General features: G+C 35.2%; 1 pseudogene; it reads left to right on the forward strand.

Moving 5' to 3' along the window:
* The first annotated feature begins 933 nt into the window (after window positions 1-933).
* LOC126954486 (cathepsin B-like) lies at window positions 934-1,907 on the forward strand (annotated as a pseudogene).
* The last annotated feature ends 13,912 nt before the right edge of the window (window positions 1,908-15,819 follow it).

Below are 15,819 nucleotides of genomic sequence, written 5' to 3' on the forward strand. Positions count from 1 at the left end.
ACGGCATCCAAATTGGAAAAGACGAAGTCAAATTGTCCCTCTTTGCTGATGATATGATCCTCCATCTAGAAAAAAATAAAAATTCCACCAAAAAACTATTAGATCTGGTTAATAAATGCATTAAAATTACAGGATACAAAATCAATGTAAAAAATTAGTAGCATTTCTATGAACCCATAATAAACTAGCTGAGAAATAAGTTAAAAATGCAAGAGTAGAGAATGGACGATCAGATGGGGCATATGGAGAAGGAGGACACGCCCTGCCCCTGGACTTCTGCACTGACTGAGGAAGTTAACAGGCTTGTGCCAGGAGAAGGATTATAGCCCATGCCCCACATTCCTCTACCTGACCTAACAGAGACCCCCACACCCACTAAAAAGCAAACGCTGTTGGGTTCAAAGGAAGACCTAGCACCTTTTGGTGTGCTGGAAAAACTGATCCCACAGTACCTTCTGTCAGAGGAGAATGTAGCTGAGGTACATTCATCTTGATGAATCTATGAACTCAGAAAAGTTGATCCAGGATCCATCTTCAGACTTAAGGCAGCTCTTGACCTCCCTCTGCTGCCTGCTGATGCTGGCCAGTGCAGGAAGCAGACCCTATTTCTACCCCTTGTCTGAACAGCTAGTCAACTATATCAACAAACCAAACACCACACAGCAGGCCAGGCACAACTTCCGCAAAATGGAATGAGCTACCTGAGGAGGCCGTGTGGTACCTTCCTGGGCAGATCCAAGCTGCCCCAGAGAGTTAAGTTTTCTAGGACATAAATCTGCCTGAAAGCTTTGATCCACAGGAACAGTGGCCAGACTGACTTCGGAGAGATCAGAGACCAGGGCTCCTATGGCTTTTGCTGGGCTTTGGGGGCTTTGGAAGTCATCTCTGACTGGATCTGCATCCACCCCAACAGGGGGCAGGGGAGGGAGTCATATGGAGGTGTCCACGGAGGACAAGCTCACCTGTTTGTGTGGGGACGGCTGCAACGGTGGTTATACCAATGAAGCTTGGAACTTCTGGACAAGAAAAGGCCTGGTTTCTGGTGGCGTCTATGACTCTCATGTAGGTTGAAGACTTTTCCCATCTCTCCGTCCCTGTGAGCACCACATCCATGGCTCCATATGTGGGGAAAGGAGACTCCCCCAAGTGCAGCAAGACCTGCAAACCTGGCCAGATCTACAAAGAGGGCAGGCACTATGGATGCAGTTCTTACCGTATCTCTAACAGCACAAAGGACATCATGACCAAGATCTGCAAAAATTACCCAGTGGAGGAAGCCTTCTCTGTGTATTCGGATTTCCTGCTGTACAAGTTCAAAGAACACCAAGATGATGGAGGCCATGCCATCTGCATCCTGGGCTGCAAGGTGGAGGACAGCATGTCCTACTGACTGGTTGCAAATCCTGGAACAGGGACTGGGTAATAATGGCTTCCTTATTTTTTAAGTTTTATTTTAAGTTCAGGGGTACATGTGCAGGTTTGTTACGTAGGTACACTTGTGTCATGGGGTTTTGTTGTGCCGATTATTTCAACACTCAGATATTAAGCCTAGTACCCATTAGTTATTTTTCCTGATCTCCTCCCTTCTCCCACTCTCCTCCCCGCAACAGTCCCCCATGGGTGTTTTCCCCTCTATGTGTCCATGTGTTCTCATCATTTAACTTCCACTTATATGTCTATCAACGATAGACTGGATAAAGAAAATGTGGTACATATACACCATGGAATACCATATGGCCATAAAAGTGAACAAGATAATGTTCTTTACAGGGACATGGATGGGGCTGAAGGCCATTATCTGTGAAAATAACTTCTTTAAAATCCTCAGAGGACAAGATCACTATGGAATTGAATCTGAAGTGGTGACTGAAATTCCACACACTGAGCAGTACTGGGGAAAGATCTAATCTGCTGTAGGCCTGGCTGGCCATTCCTGGGGCAGTCTTTCCCTGAATATAATCAGGGATGGGGGTGAGATGGAGATAGAAGTGTGTTTTATTTTTTGAGTTCACATAAGATACAAGTCTGAGACAGGGCCTGAACTGGATTGGCTCTAACCTATCCATGACCCATCAGAGCTATCTTCCAATAACACACACCAAATCCCAGATACCTCCCAGCCCATTCAGTGGACTGACAGCCATAGTGCAGACAGTTAGACCACATAAGCCACTGATGCAAGCACCATGTGTTTTTTTCCCAAAGACCAGTGCTGTAGGTAGTGCCTGTTGCCCTGGCTCTGGCTGCATTCCCCCACTCCCCCACCATCTCCCCTACTTATGCATCTTCAGAGAGCAAGACAGACACCCAGTAATGAAAAGTGGAGATTTTAATGAGATGACAAATTCTCCGCTGTGAGCAGTACCTCTAAGCAAGCAGCTTTCCACATTTGTGACAAGTTCAGAGGAGATATGATGGTATGGTAACCTTTTGGAGAAAGTCACGTTCTCCTAGGGTTCCGGTACCTATCGAGCTTTGCAATGTCAGAAACTATCTCTGGTCTTGTCCCTGGCATGATTCTTTTTTAGTAGGAGTTTTATTTTTGTGCACCTCAGCCAATCATGTGAATGAACAAGTTTAATAGTTGAAGAAACTATACTAGTTTTACAGATTGCTTCCTAATGTGGCTTAAAGCGAAACTGAGTGGTTACAATCTGCTTCTGACCTGCTGACCCCAATGAAACTAGTTTTAGAGAAACCAGCTTTTACTTTTTTTTTTAAATTACTGCTTAATTCTGTCAAGTTAATAAGACATGTCTGTGCCAATAAAATCTTTCTCCTTCAGCAAAAAATTAAAGAATGCAATCTCGTTTTCAGTAGCTAAAAAAAAAAAAAAAAAAAAAAAAAAAAAATCACTCAGGAATAAATTTTACCAAGGAGGTGAAGATCTCTATAAGAAAAACTATACAAACCTACTGAAAGATGTTGAAGATGACACAGACAAATGGAGATACACCCCATGTTCATGGATCAGAATAATTAATATTATTAAAGTGACCATACTGCTCAATGCAATCTGCAGATTCGGTGCAATCCCTATCAAACTACCAACGCTATTTTTCACAGAAATATTTTTAAAAATCCCAAAATTTGTTTGAAACCATAAAGGAGCCCGGATAGACAAAGCTATTCTGAGAAAAAAAGAAGAAAGTTGGAGGCTTCACACTGTCTGACTTCAAAATGAATGACAAAGCTATAGTAACCAAAACAGCATGATATTAGTATAAAAAAAGACATATACACTAGTGGAACAGAATTGAGAACCTCAAAAGTAAAGCCACATATTTACACCCAGCTAATTTTTGACAAATGTATCAAAGACACACACTGGGGAAAAATGCTCTTTTCAATAAATGGTGCTGGGAAAATTGAATATCCATATCCAGAAGAATGAAACTGGACCCCTATATCTCACCATATGCAGCATTCAACCCAAGTTTGATTAAAGACTTAAATGTAAGACCTGAAACTATAAAACTACTAGAAGGAAACCTAGGAGAAATGTTTCAGGGCATTGGCCTAGGCAAATGCTTTATGACTAAGACCTCAGAAGTACAGATAATAGAAACAAAAATAGATAAATGAGATTATATTAAATTTAAAGCTTTCTGCACAGCAAAAAAAAAAAAAAAAAAAAAGGGCAGAGTGAAGAGATAAACTGTTCAATGGGAGAAAATATTTGCAAAATAGATATTCAACAAGGGAATAATATCCAGAATACGTAAGAAACTCAAACAACTCAATAGTAAAATACCAAATAATTCCATTACAAAATGGACAGAGGACATGAATAAACATTTCTCAAAAGAAGACATACAAATGCTTAATAGGTATGTCAAAAAATACTCTACTTCACTAATTATCAGGGAAATGCAAGTCAGAACTACAATTAGATATCATCTTATGCCAGCTCTAATATATATTATTAAAAAGATGAAAAAAACAGATGCTGGCAAAGATGCAGAGAAAGGGGACTTTTATACACTGTTGGAGAAATTGTAAATTTGTGCAACCAGTATGGAAAACAGTACAGACATTTTTCACAAAGAAAAAGAAAAACCTAAAAATATAACTACCATGTGATCCAGCAATTCCAAGGCTGGGTAATTATCAAAAGAAAAAGAAATCAGTATATCAAAGAGACACCTTGCACTTGCATGCTTATTGCAGCACTATTCCCAATAGCCAAGATATGGAACCAATGTAAGTGTCCATTAATAGATGAATGACTAAAAATATGTTATATATACCTAATAAAAAACTATTCATGCATAAAAATGAATGAAATCATGTTATTTGCAGCAACATGGATGGAACTAGAGGTCACTATGCTAAGTAAAATAAGTTAGTCACACAAATACAAATATCACATGTTCTCACTCTTATGTGAGAGCTAAAACCATGGATTTCATGGAAGTAGAGAGTAGAATTATAGATACCAGAGGCTAGTCAGTGCAAGTGAGAGGGAGAGGTAGATGAAGAGAGGTGAGTTAATGGGTGTAAATATACAGTTGGATAGAAGGTATGAGTTCTAATATTTGCTGGCATAGTAGGGTGACTAAAATTAGCAGTAATACATTGTATATTTCAAAGTAGCAAGAAGAAATGATTTGAACTGTTTCCAACACATACAAACGAGAAATACTCAAGGTAATGAATATCCCAAATACTCTGACTTGATGATTACATATTCTATGCATGTAACAAAATATAACATGTACCCAACGAATAAGTAAAATGCTATGTGTCAATTAAATAACCATGTTTCAAAAATCATATCCATAAATAGTTTAAATCGGTTAAACCAATCCAAACTTGGCTATGTACAGTATTTCTTAGGTAACAGATTCTTTTTTTTTTTAAAAATGACTCTCAAGAAGGGCTCAATCCAATGAGCAAGCATATAGAAATTTAAACAATGATATTAGGCAATATAAAGCTACTGTGAATTTATAGTAGTAATCAATGGTAGAGCTGGGGTAAATTAAAAGAAAACTTGGGGAAATAATAATAAAACTTTTGTTAAAATGATAATTTGGTATGTTATTGATGCCACACAGATATTTGTCTGGAGGTGGATGCGTAGAAGGAGTTTAAAATATAGAACCTATGAAAAAAACTGCAGGGAACCTTGAGTAACCTGTTTTGGTTGAAGAGTGTGTGTGTGTGTGTGTGTGTGTGTGTGTGTGTGTATGTGTGTTTGCAGTAGTCCTAATCAGAATAGTAAATAGTGGTAACAGTAATAGTAGTAGCACTGTTTAATACTTCTATTACTAGTAGATTTTAAAGTTGATGGGAAAAGAAAAAGGATTTTTTTTTTGGCATATTGATAAACATTTACTTTTATATTCAATGGGTAACCAATAAAATATTTGAACCCGGGAGTACAAATTACAGTAGAGTAATTCATGACTCTATTATGTGGGAAAAATTAGAAGAGCTAAAATTAAATGGGAGAAAAATAATTTAAGAGATCTTTGAGACAGTCCAGGACAGAAAGAGTCTCTATCAGTTTGGAACACAGATATGGGGACTCAAAAACTAGGACAAAAAGTTTTCAAGACATATGATGAAGGTAGAAATCTATGGAAATTGTCATCTGTTTTGATACTGAGAGAGTTTTGTCTTGAGGATAGAAGAAATGAAAACTGACTAGCCTGAGATATGGAACTCATGATAGATTAACTATATCACCAACTTACCAGACTTTAGAGAAACAGAAAACACACACAGACACTTGCATACCCAGGCTCTGTCCTTGTGCATTTCATTGGTAGAATGTCAAATAGGCATCCAAACAAATATATAAATTGCATTTTAACTCTATAGTTTCTTAAAGGGAATTCTCTTATTGAACATTACCAATTCTCAAACTCTTTTTTAGGAGAAGAGCTTGTTATATTATAAAAAAAAAAAAAGTGTTGAATTGGGATAGTGATACAGAATTAAATATTATATAAGTAAATCAGCACATTTGTTTATTTTAGGTATAAGGCAAGGTGATGAGGTAGTCTTGAGCGGCTTGAGTTTGAAATGCCTATAAGCGTGGTATTTCTACAATCAAATTTTTCTTTTGGTAGATCATGATTTGTCAAGAAATGTCAAGAAAGAGACAGAAATATAAATTTTTAGTTTTCTGTGTTGAGGGGTAGCTGATGCTAGAGGATGGGAGGGAGTTTGAAATGTTAACACAGGCAGTGTCTATTCCATTTAATATTGATCAAATTGCCTTCTCTGACTAAAGACTGAGTTATGTTTTCCCCTATTCCTGTGAAACCAAAGTCATAATCAAGAATTACATGAGTCAGAGCTTCCTCTTTCTCTGCTAACTTACACTGCTGTTAAACAAGCCTATGGCTAAAGATAGAGGGATTCAAATTTGGAAACACAAACTTTATCAGAAGAGGTGAATCACCACTTTTAATTTCTCCTACTTTGTGCTTTGGGTTTGCACATTTTTTTTAGTAAAAAATAAATAATTCACAGCTTTGGCCAATCAGTACAGTTTCTTAAAATTCAATTATATTAAAAAAAAAAACCTATAGGACAACTGGAGGGTTGTGAAATATCTTCTGTTTTACATTTAGATTTTAATATATGGATATTTTATAGAATTTTTAACTTTTAGCACTCCTTTGTAACTATTATTACATTTGGTAATAAATATCTGTGTACTATATGAATTAAAAAGTCAAAATTTAAGTTAAAACTCAGGTTTTATCCCAAAATCGTTGCAACCACAATGTAGAAAATGTTCAGATTGTTGTTTCCTTAAGAAAATAACAAAAATATCTTAAACTAATAGCTGATTTAGGCTTAAAATTCAATATAAAATGAACCTTAGTCTTTTAATGCTTTATTAAAATTTTATGTACATAAGCTGTTTGTTCATGAATTTCACATCTGTCTCTCCTGGATACTCTTTTAATTTTATGGTACAGAAATAATCTTTATTCCCAGTTGGAAAGTGTGTTTCTTTACTACTAATAAAGAAATTATCAATTAAATTTGAGAAATTAATTCAATTAAATAAATTATTAATAACGAAGAAATGCACATACACATTAATGCACATTAATAATAATAAAGATTATTAATAAAGAATTTTATTCCCAATTGTTATGTGCAATTCTATTTTGAGATACATTGTGATCTTTTTCCAATTTATACATGTTCTTAACAAGATCATATGATTTCTGACACAAGTTGGTTAAGAAGGCTGAAGCTTAGGAATGATTGAACATATTCATTGTATCTCAGAAAACAGAAATGCATAAATTACTTTCTTGTCTCTTTAAATTAAATTATATGCAGCAAAGAATTCTCTGTTGAGATTTGGGCAGTCCACAGGATCTCATTTCTCTAATTAGTTACCTTGGTCCTGCTACTGCAGCCATGGCATCCATCCATAAGCAATCATCGCAATCCAAAAATGAGTTTATTTTTGAATGGCAGGCATATTAGCCAAGACGTTTCACTAACAGTATAGAAGAAATATTGAAAAAATAAAAGAAATGTAAAATTTATATAAACAAAAGTATCTGATATAGATTTATTTTAGGCAATTTACTCTTCTTAAATATCTTCTAACGCATTTTAAGGTGACCTCAATAATTTATATTTAAATTAAGAACATGTCTACATATGAAAAACAGAGAGAGAGAAAATATTTGCCTTTATTTAAATTTTGGTATCATTGCCAAATTAAATTTTTTCCCCTTACTGCTTATGTCTATCTACATTTACATATCCATTTCTATATATCTTTATCATGCCTACAAAATTATCTATTTACTTCTATATTTACATATAGTTTTGTGGGGGTAGGCATTTACAAACTGTTACAAGTTTTAATTAAGATTTTAATTTGCATGTTGCATTCAGCTAAAAATCTTCTCTGTTGCAAGAGTCACTGTATGATTTCCCTCAATATTTATATTCTTAATAATATAATCACTGGTGTTTAGCTAAATACTTTACTTGCAGAAAATAGTAATAGGTTTTTTAGCCCTTCGTCCAGGTTTGTCAAGAGCTATGAAGTTTGAGAAGTAGGAGCAGACTTCTTGCCAATTATATTAAAAGAGAAATGGTAGAAAAACTGTTTTTAAAAATCTATGTGTGCTGGTTTCTTCTTATGACCTTTAGCTGAGTTCCACAGAAAGATATTCTTGGCCTTGGACCAGCCTATATTTAAGCAAATATGGAAAAGTATGGATTTTGGCTAAGTTAGAAGCAGTCTGCCCATGACCTGTAGTCAGAGTTGACAGTGCATCACCATACGAAGCACTTTAATATATCCACTAATTTCGTACCCCAAATTGAAGCAATTAGAAGTATTGTTGTGACGCTGCAGATTTAGCAGGATGTTACTGGTGTTCCACTTAATAAAGGCTGTGAGCCTCCTATTCAAAATAGGATTAAGGAACTTGCTATCTTAGCTAAACTCTGTAAGATGGCCCAAAGGTAGCTGCTATTAAATTGCGATGCAGTGTTCAAGGCCAAGAGTGAAGCAGGGGCCAATAACTTAAAATAAGTAAATAAATAAATAGAAATACACATAAAAATCTACAGGATTAAAGAGAGTATCTAGGTAAGTTTACCTGTGATAACACACATGTGAGATACTGTGTCTTTGTTTTCTAAAGTGTCTGCGTTTAGAGTCATTTGTTATACTTCCATAGATAACTAATGTACCATGTGAGTTTAATAAGATACCAACTGGTACCCTGATTTGTTTAATTCCAGCACAAAAGTATAGTCCATTATTGTCTATATTCACATTGCAAAGAAAGACCAGAAAATCTTTTTGTCTCATAATATGGGCAGTTTAAATTACAGGCTATATAATGAGAAAGAGCAAAGTTCTGCTACTCATGAACTAGTTCATTTCTTCAAGGCTGTTTACAAATCTTTTTTTTAATCCAAAGATACTATCGAGCAATATTTTTGCAATCTGTTTTCCATTGGTTTAGGTTTGATTTTTTACGTGAAGGGTTTTGCACACTAAGAGCTTATCATTAAAGGAATTTATCTATCAATTTTCTAGTGTACTGATGATAAACTGGATTTCTATGATTCTAAATCTCCTTCAAATTTTAAAAATCCTAATGAATCATACAGTTTAGGTGGATGTCAGATGTAACTTAATATTTTCGAAATGTTAGTATTGAGGAAAAGTAGTAAGTGATTTACTTCAGTCTAGAAATCAGATTATTTAGTTACTTTTTCCTATTACTCTACCCTAAGTAAAAATTCATGCATAAAGAAAGGAAAAATTGATTGTGAGACTAAAATTGCAGAAGGATTAGAAGCATACTTAAGAAGTATAAGTAAAATAAACCACAAACCAGAAGTGTGCTTTGCATGTGGAAGGAAAAAATACATTTATTTTTAATTTTAATAATGATGGTAACTGATAACGACTAACTAAGTTAGAATATCAGGTTGAAAATGTAGCAGATATAAAATTAACAGTAAAATAATATTTAAAAGTAATTAAGAATTATAGAAGTACTTTAATGTGAAAACATTTAATTAAGCAGTTTAAAATAACATTGGGGCAAATATTTGTAAATAGGTTGTTTAAGAAAGACCATAAAACCACAAGATGGGGCATGAAAGTTGGGTAATTAATCACCTGTGCCCAAAGTCATGTTACTTAATATGTTTTAATCTCTGATTTTCTTGTATAAAGTCATAGTATTGGTCTCTTGAATTTAAATGTGAAAGAAGGATGGAAGATTATTTCTCTCTACAATTGTTTGCAAATAAAATATCAGTACGGTGAGACTGAAAGCAAAACAAATATATTGTTAACAGATCATGGATGAATCTTAAACTAACTTGTAAATCAAAATAACATTATAAAATAAAAGAAGACAAATAAGATATATATCAGCTAATTCCATTAAATTTTATTGTTAGGTGTAGTGTGTAAGATACCTAGAATAAAAACCTCATTTTGTTCTTAAGTTAATAGTCCAGTCAGAGATATAGATAGTAAACAAACATTTACAAAAGTGTGATGACAAATACTAGCCATCTCCTAAGTTCTCTTAGGAGAAGAGTTTTGGCTTGAAAAGTGAATAGGAACTATATTTGGAAAGGGTGGAAGATGAGATTGGTCATGGGAAAGAAGAGGTGGAGAAAAGTATTCTTGGTATAGTTAAGAATGAAAACCAACATTGGAAGATAATGGAGAAATACTAATTTGCAAGAAAATTCAGTGATGCTGCAGGGCAGAAACATGTAGTCCTTGATGGGAACTGGTGAGACATGAGGCAAGAGAGAAAAGCAGTGGCAGATTATAAACAATCAATGTAATATTTAGAGGAAATTTAAAACAGGTAAGTGAATAACAAAACTTAAGTTCACACAGGAAGCATTTTAGATAGAGTAGAATGTACAGGCATGGAATTGAATTATTATTGATAATAATTATCAAGATAATGGATTTGTGTTAAATTTTGTAGATTTCATCTTAACAAAACCCCATTATTAATTCAAATATCTTACTTATACAGTGTTTACTTCCAGAGACAAAAATTTATTCCAGATATTTAGGCTTATAGCATCTATCATTATGTCTTAGGTTCAGTACAGGAAAACCAAGTGAGCAAGTATTGTTGGAGTTCACAAAAGACCAGAGACTAGAAAGCCATCTGAAACCTAGGCAGATTCTCTTTCTCTGTTTCTGTCTGTCTCTCTCTGTCTCACCAGCAAACCATTCTTGACCCCAGCACACATACAGATACATAGACACACACACACGGTTTCTATTCAGCTTTGTTCTGGATATCTTCTCCCTTCTACTACCAGTCTCTAGCAATATACTTCTACAATACATAGACCAAGATAGCAGATTTAGCCCCAGAGTCAGAATTTCAATATTAGAAAGGCAGTGTCACAATCAGAATGGGAAATCTGCTATTGAGTCTGCATAACATTTTATGAAAGTTTGAGAGAATGTGCATGGGAGGATCTGCTGACTAGAACTCAGGGTAAATTGCTAATCACCACCACCAATTACTCCCAAACAGTTAATCACTCCCTACCAATTAATCACATCACGATGAATCCATATATGTGTGCAGTGTTCTCCTTCACTGAATCAGGCAGGGCTTATGGCTTATTAAAATGGATAAAATGTAGTGGAACTGATATTTTGCACATTCCATACTTGGACCTTAAGGGGTTTTGCATTTTCTGTGTTTACTCTTTGAACCCTGAGTCACCAAGTAAAGATGTGCTAACTATCCTGTTACTGTAGATAGATGGAGAGAAAGACTCTGGAGGTATAAACATTACAAGCCTGGAGAATGAAAGACCATGAAAAGAAAGGCCCTAATTTTCCAGCCATTGCAACTAGGGAAAGGGGGCTAATTGCATATGGGTGATGCCATCTTGGATTTTCAAATTGAATCTTAGCCCAATGAGCAAATTCAGTCTATATCAGATGCATCAGAAATCAGCTCAATCCAGCTGAGCTCTGCACAGCCGAACTACAAAGTTTTGAGCAAATACAATGATTGTTTTTATAAGCTAATATGTTTCAGAGTTTTTTTACATGGCACTATAATTTATACAGCATTCTATGGCTAACCTCAAAGAGTTACCTAATTCTCTCTGCAAGCCAATCTCACATTTCTGGTGGAGACTTTAGTTGGGTCAGCCTACACTGGACCCTTAGTCTAAAGATCTGTGCTCACAGAGTTGGCTAGACACCCAACGGATACAGATAAAAGCACCAGTGTTGGGCTAATATATTTTAAGTATGCTAGATAAGTAAAGTTTATTTATGGAATCTAGGAGTATAGTCTCTGGAGGTAGGACTACAAAAATAAATGCAACTTGATCCTTGCTCCTCAAGAGCTCAATCTTTCAGCAGAGGTGAAGAAATAAATGCAGGGAACCAAAAAGTACTATCATGAACATTCAGTTTGCGAATATCGGCAATGTGACCTGAGTGTGTTAAACTACTGTGTACATTAATACATGTGTAAATACTGGAACTGACTATGGTGAAAAAAAGATAAAAATAATGAAGAAGGTGATGTGAATGTATGTTGAGAAAATAAAATACAATAAATGTGAGATATGTTTCTACCTCTTGCTTATGAAGCTGGCTTATCGTTTACATAAGGTGAGAGACTTAGAATGAAAATTCCAGGAAAAATCAGGTGACTGTCAGTAACTATTTCATTATTCCGAGAAACACAAATGAAAAAATGCAATTAGAGCACCCAACCAATCTTCATAAAATTTGAAGGAGATCTTCTGCACCATTGAGAAAATCTCTAGGTGAGGTCTCCTTGTACTCTCCCCATACTTTCTGGCATTACAAATCAATAAATGACAGCCAGTGGATTAGGAATTTGTTTCAGAGGATATCATTTTCAGGTTTATATGTTAACCAGCTAAATAAATTGGTAATATATGACCACATCGGTAATTTTTGTTGTTTTTAGACAGGGTCTGGCTTCATTTCCCAGGCTGGAATGCAGTGACGTGATCTTGGCTCACCAAAACCTCTACCTCCTGAGCTCAAATGTTCCCCCCACCTCATCCTCCTGAGTAGATGGGACTACAGGTGAATGCCACCATGCCTGGATAACTTGTATTTTTGTTAGAGATGGAGTTTCACCCTGATGCCCAGGCTGGTCTCGAACTCCTAAGCTCAAGTGATCCTCCCACCTCATCCTCCCAAAGTGGCAGGATTACAGGCATGTGCCACCACACCTGGTCTGCATGGTAATAATTCAATGATAATATAAATCTATGACCCTAATACTAGCATAATGTCATATTTTTATATTAACAAGAAAATTTGGTGTATGACATGAAAACATTTTGCAAAAAATTATAAGATACATATAAATTAATAACATTATTAATAACTGATGTTGACTGAAGAAGCATTATGCTAGGCAATGTGAAAAGCATATTATTATTATATTCTTACAACAATATTCTGTAGATGAGAAAATTAAGAGAGATTTGTTAAACTGTCCAAGTAACTCAGCTGCTAGATAACAAAGCTAGGATTACATCCTTGGTCGGTTTGGTTCCAGAGCCCATATTCTTAAACATTATGAAATATTATATCATTATTTAAGTGTGCATTGACATGGATATTGTAATGTTATTTCAAAATGGCATAAAATCATTATATTTTTATGGATAAAGTCCTAGGAAAAAATATGGAACAATGAAATTGTTGGGAATGCGGCTTAAGAAAGGTTTCAAAAAGGCATTTTTTATAGTTGCAACTGATGAAAGTTCCAACTTTATTTGATAACAAAGGAGGGGAAGTTAGTTGAGAACTATAATTCAATCATGAATTCATTTTGGCTGGGGCATTATAATTGTGGGTGTAAAGGGAGAAGTCAAGCTATATTTAGATTGAAAAAAGTCACCTGAGGCTAATTGTTTACTACCAGTGTTTATTTCTAACCTCTCAGCTTTTCTCACTCAAATATCCTACCCACTCAACAAGATAAATGGGTTTATCTGATTATCAATACAGCCTTCAGCTGTCCCAGAGCTGAACACACTTTCTCTTCTGGCCTAAAGCATCTGTCTGAACAAATCAAAGCCTTAGAATGAATACTATGTCAGGTTCTTTCAGAGAAATATCCATATAAAATAATCCACATTCTTGAACCTATATAACGAGGCAGTTGATTATTTCTAATGTAATCATATGAAACAAGATTAGTTGAATAATAAATTTTATTTTGAGATAGCGGGATATTGTTTAATAACTTGAGTATGTTTAAAAATATATGACAGCTTGCCTACTCATAGCAATTAGCAAGTATCTAGATCACAATTATTCATTTAGGCAGTGTAAGCCACATTTTTCAAGGAACTTGAATTTCTACTGCTACATGACCAAATAAACTCAACTGTTAGTAAGATGTTATGAATTTACTATTGGAATATAAGGAGGACTTAGATATGATACTGAATACCTGAAACAAATAACAGTTTGTTCAGCTATAGCAAACTAAAAAGACTTGCTAACTAAGCTGACTAGAGACTAGGATTGATATTATGTTATAAAGGTAGTCAGTTCCCCAAGGAGCAAAACTTGGACTACTTTAATAATCATCAACTTAGTGTAACACAGCACACTCATTAGAAACTATGACTTTCTAAAGTGTCAACTTCACTAGGATAAATTACCTTTCCAGAATTCCCTTGTTAGGGTGGGCTACAAGAGACATTTTTGCATGTGATTTGTGAAGCAATGGCGTAATTGTTTTTTTGTGCTCTAAAGGTTGAGGCAAGGTCCACAGAAGATTTGGAGTTCACATATGTTATTTGTGTGCTGAATCACCTTGTTTATATGGGCAGAAGCTGGGTCCACAACTTTGCCACCTTCCCTTCCTTTAGCTTTTTCAACTTCCAGGCCGAATGTGGAATTAGCTCCCTAAAATGGGCAACTGCTTTTCACGAAAGGCACTACATCAGCAAGGTTGGCGGTAGTAAGAACTGGCACATTGTGGGTGGGTAGAATATTGCCCCCCACTAAGGTATCCACGTCCTAATCCCCAAACCTGTGCAAATATTACCTTAAATATTGAAGAAACTTTGCAGATATGATTAAGTTAAAGATCTTAAAATGGAAAATTCATCTTGGGTTATCAGAATAGGCTCAATGTAATCACTTAAGAACTTAGAAGAGAGAGAGACAGGAAGGTCAGAATCCAACAAAGTAATGTGGCAATAAAAGCAGTAAAAGCAAATATCATGATGAAGATACTATGCTGCTGGCTTTTAAAGTGGAGGAAGGAACCATAAGCCCAGGAATGTAGGCAGCCTCTAGATGCTGGGAAAAGCAAGGAAACAGATTCTCCTCCAGAGCTTCCAAAAGGAACAAATCCCTGTAAACAACTCAATATTATTTCATCAAGCCCTATTTCAGATTACTGACTCCAGAACTGTATGATAATACATTTGGGTTTTTCAAGCCAATGCATTTGTGGTAGTGTCTTAGAGCAGCAATAGAAGATTAATATTCATAGGTTCCAGTTCATTTTTGTGTGTATGAGCCCACGATTATGGACTCCACTTTGTTTTTGATCTTTCTCACTTTACATATATCTTCCTTTCCCAACTGTCTACCTTGAGGACTTAAATCTGCAGTAATAGGCATGAAGAAATTTGCCTTAGAGAGAGTTTTCAGCCAGCTCTCACAATTACATAAGCTAGAATCTCTATAACAAATTGTATATAACATTTATAGTGCGCTTGCATCTCTGCACCCTGATTACACCAAAGGTTCTGTCCTTATCTGGACATTGTTCTTCAAAGTGCTTAGAACTTTGTGGTTAAAGCATAGCATCTTAAAAGATGTTTCCCCATTTTTGTCATGATAATTTCTTGTTCAGAAATGTATCAGCCACTGTTAGGAATAGTTTGGGGTCACTAAAACACTCTTCTACCAACTTTTTCTTCTTAACTGACCATGGGAAACATTACCCCAGAGTTAGCTTGACGCAGAGAATCTCAACTAAACAATGATAAAATTATTTAGGGATGAAACAAAAATATTAGCTGCATATGCACAAAATGAATTTCGATCATTCAAGAGATGGTACTTTTGTACAAATTTTGCATTCAAATTATATCTAGTATATGACATTTTAGGTATATAGTGTTTAGAGGATGATGGATTTTTTGATATTCCAGATAAACATGACTTTTGAAATGCTGTTTTAAAAATTTGGAATCCTTAGGGAAATCTCTATATGGAACTTCATAAAGTTCCATTTCATGTCTTTTTCTTTTCATGGGGTTTGCAAAGTATACTAT

This window comes from Macaca thibetana, chromosome 5 (genome assembly GCF_024542745.1).
Source record: "Macaca thibetana thibetana isolate TM-01 chromosome 5, ASM2454274v1, whole genome shotgun sequence".
Lineage (NCBI taxonomy): Eukaryota > Metazoa > Chordata > Mammalia > Primates > Cercopithecidae > Macaca > Macaca thibetana.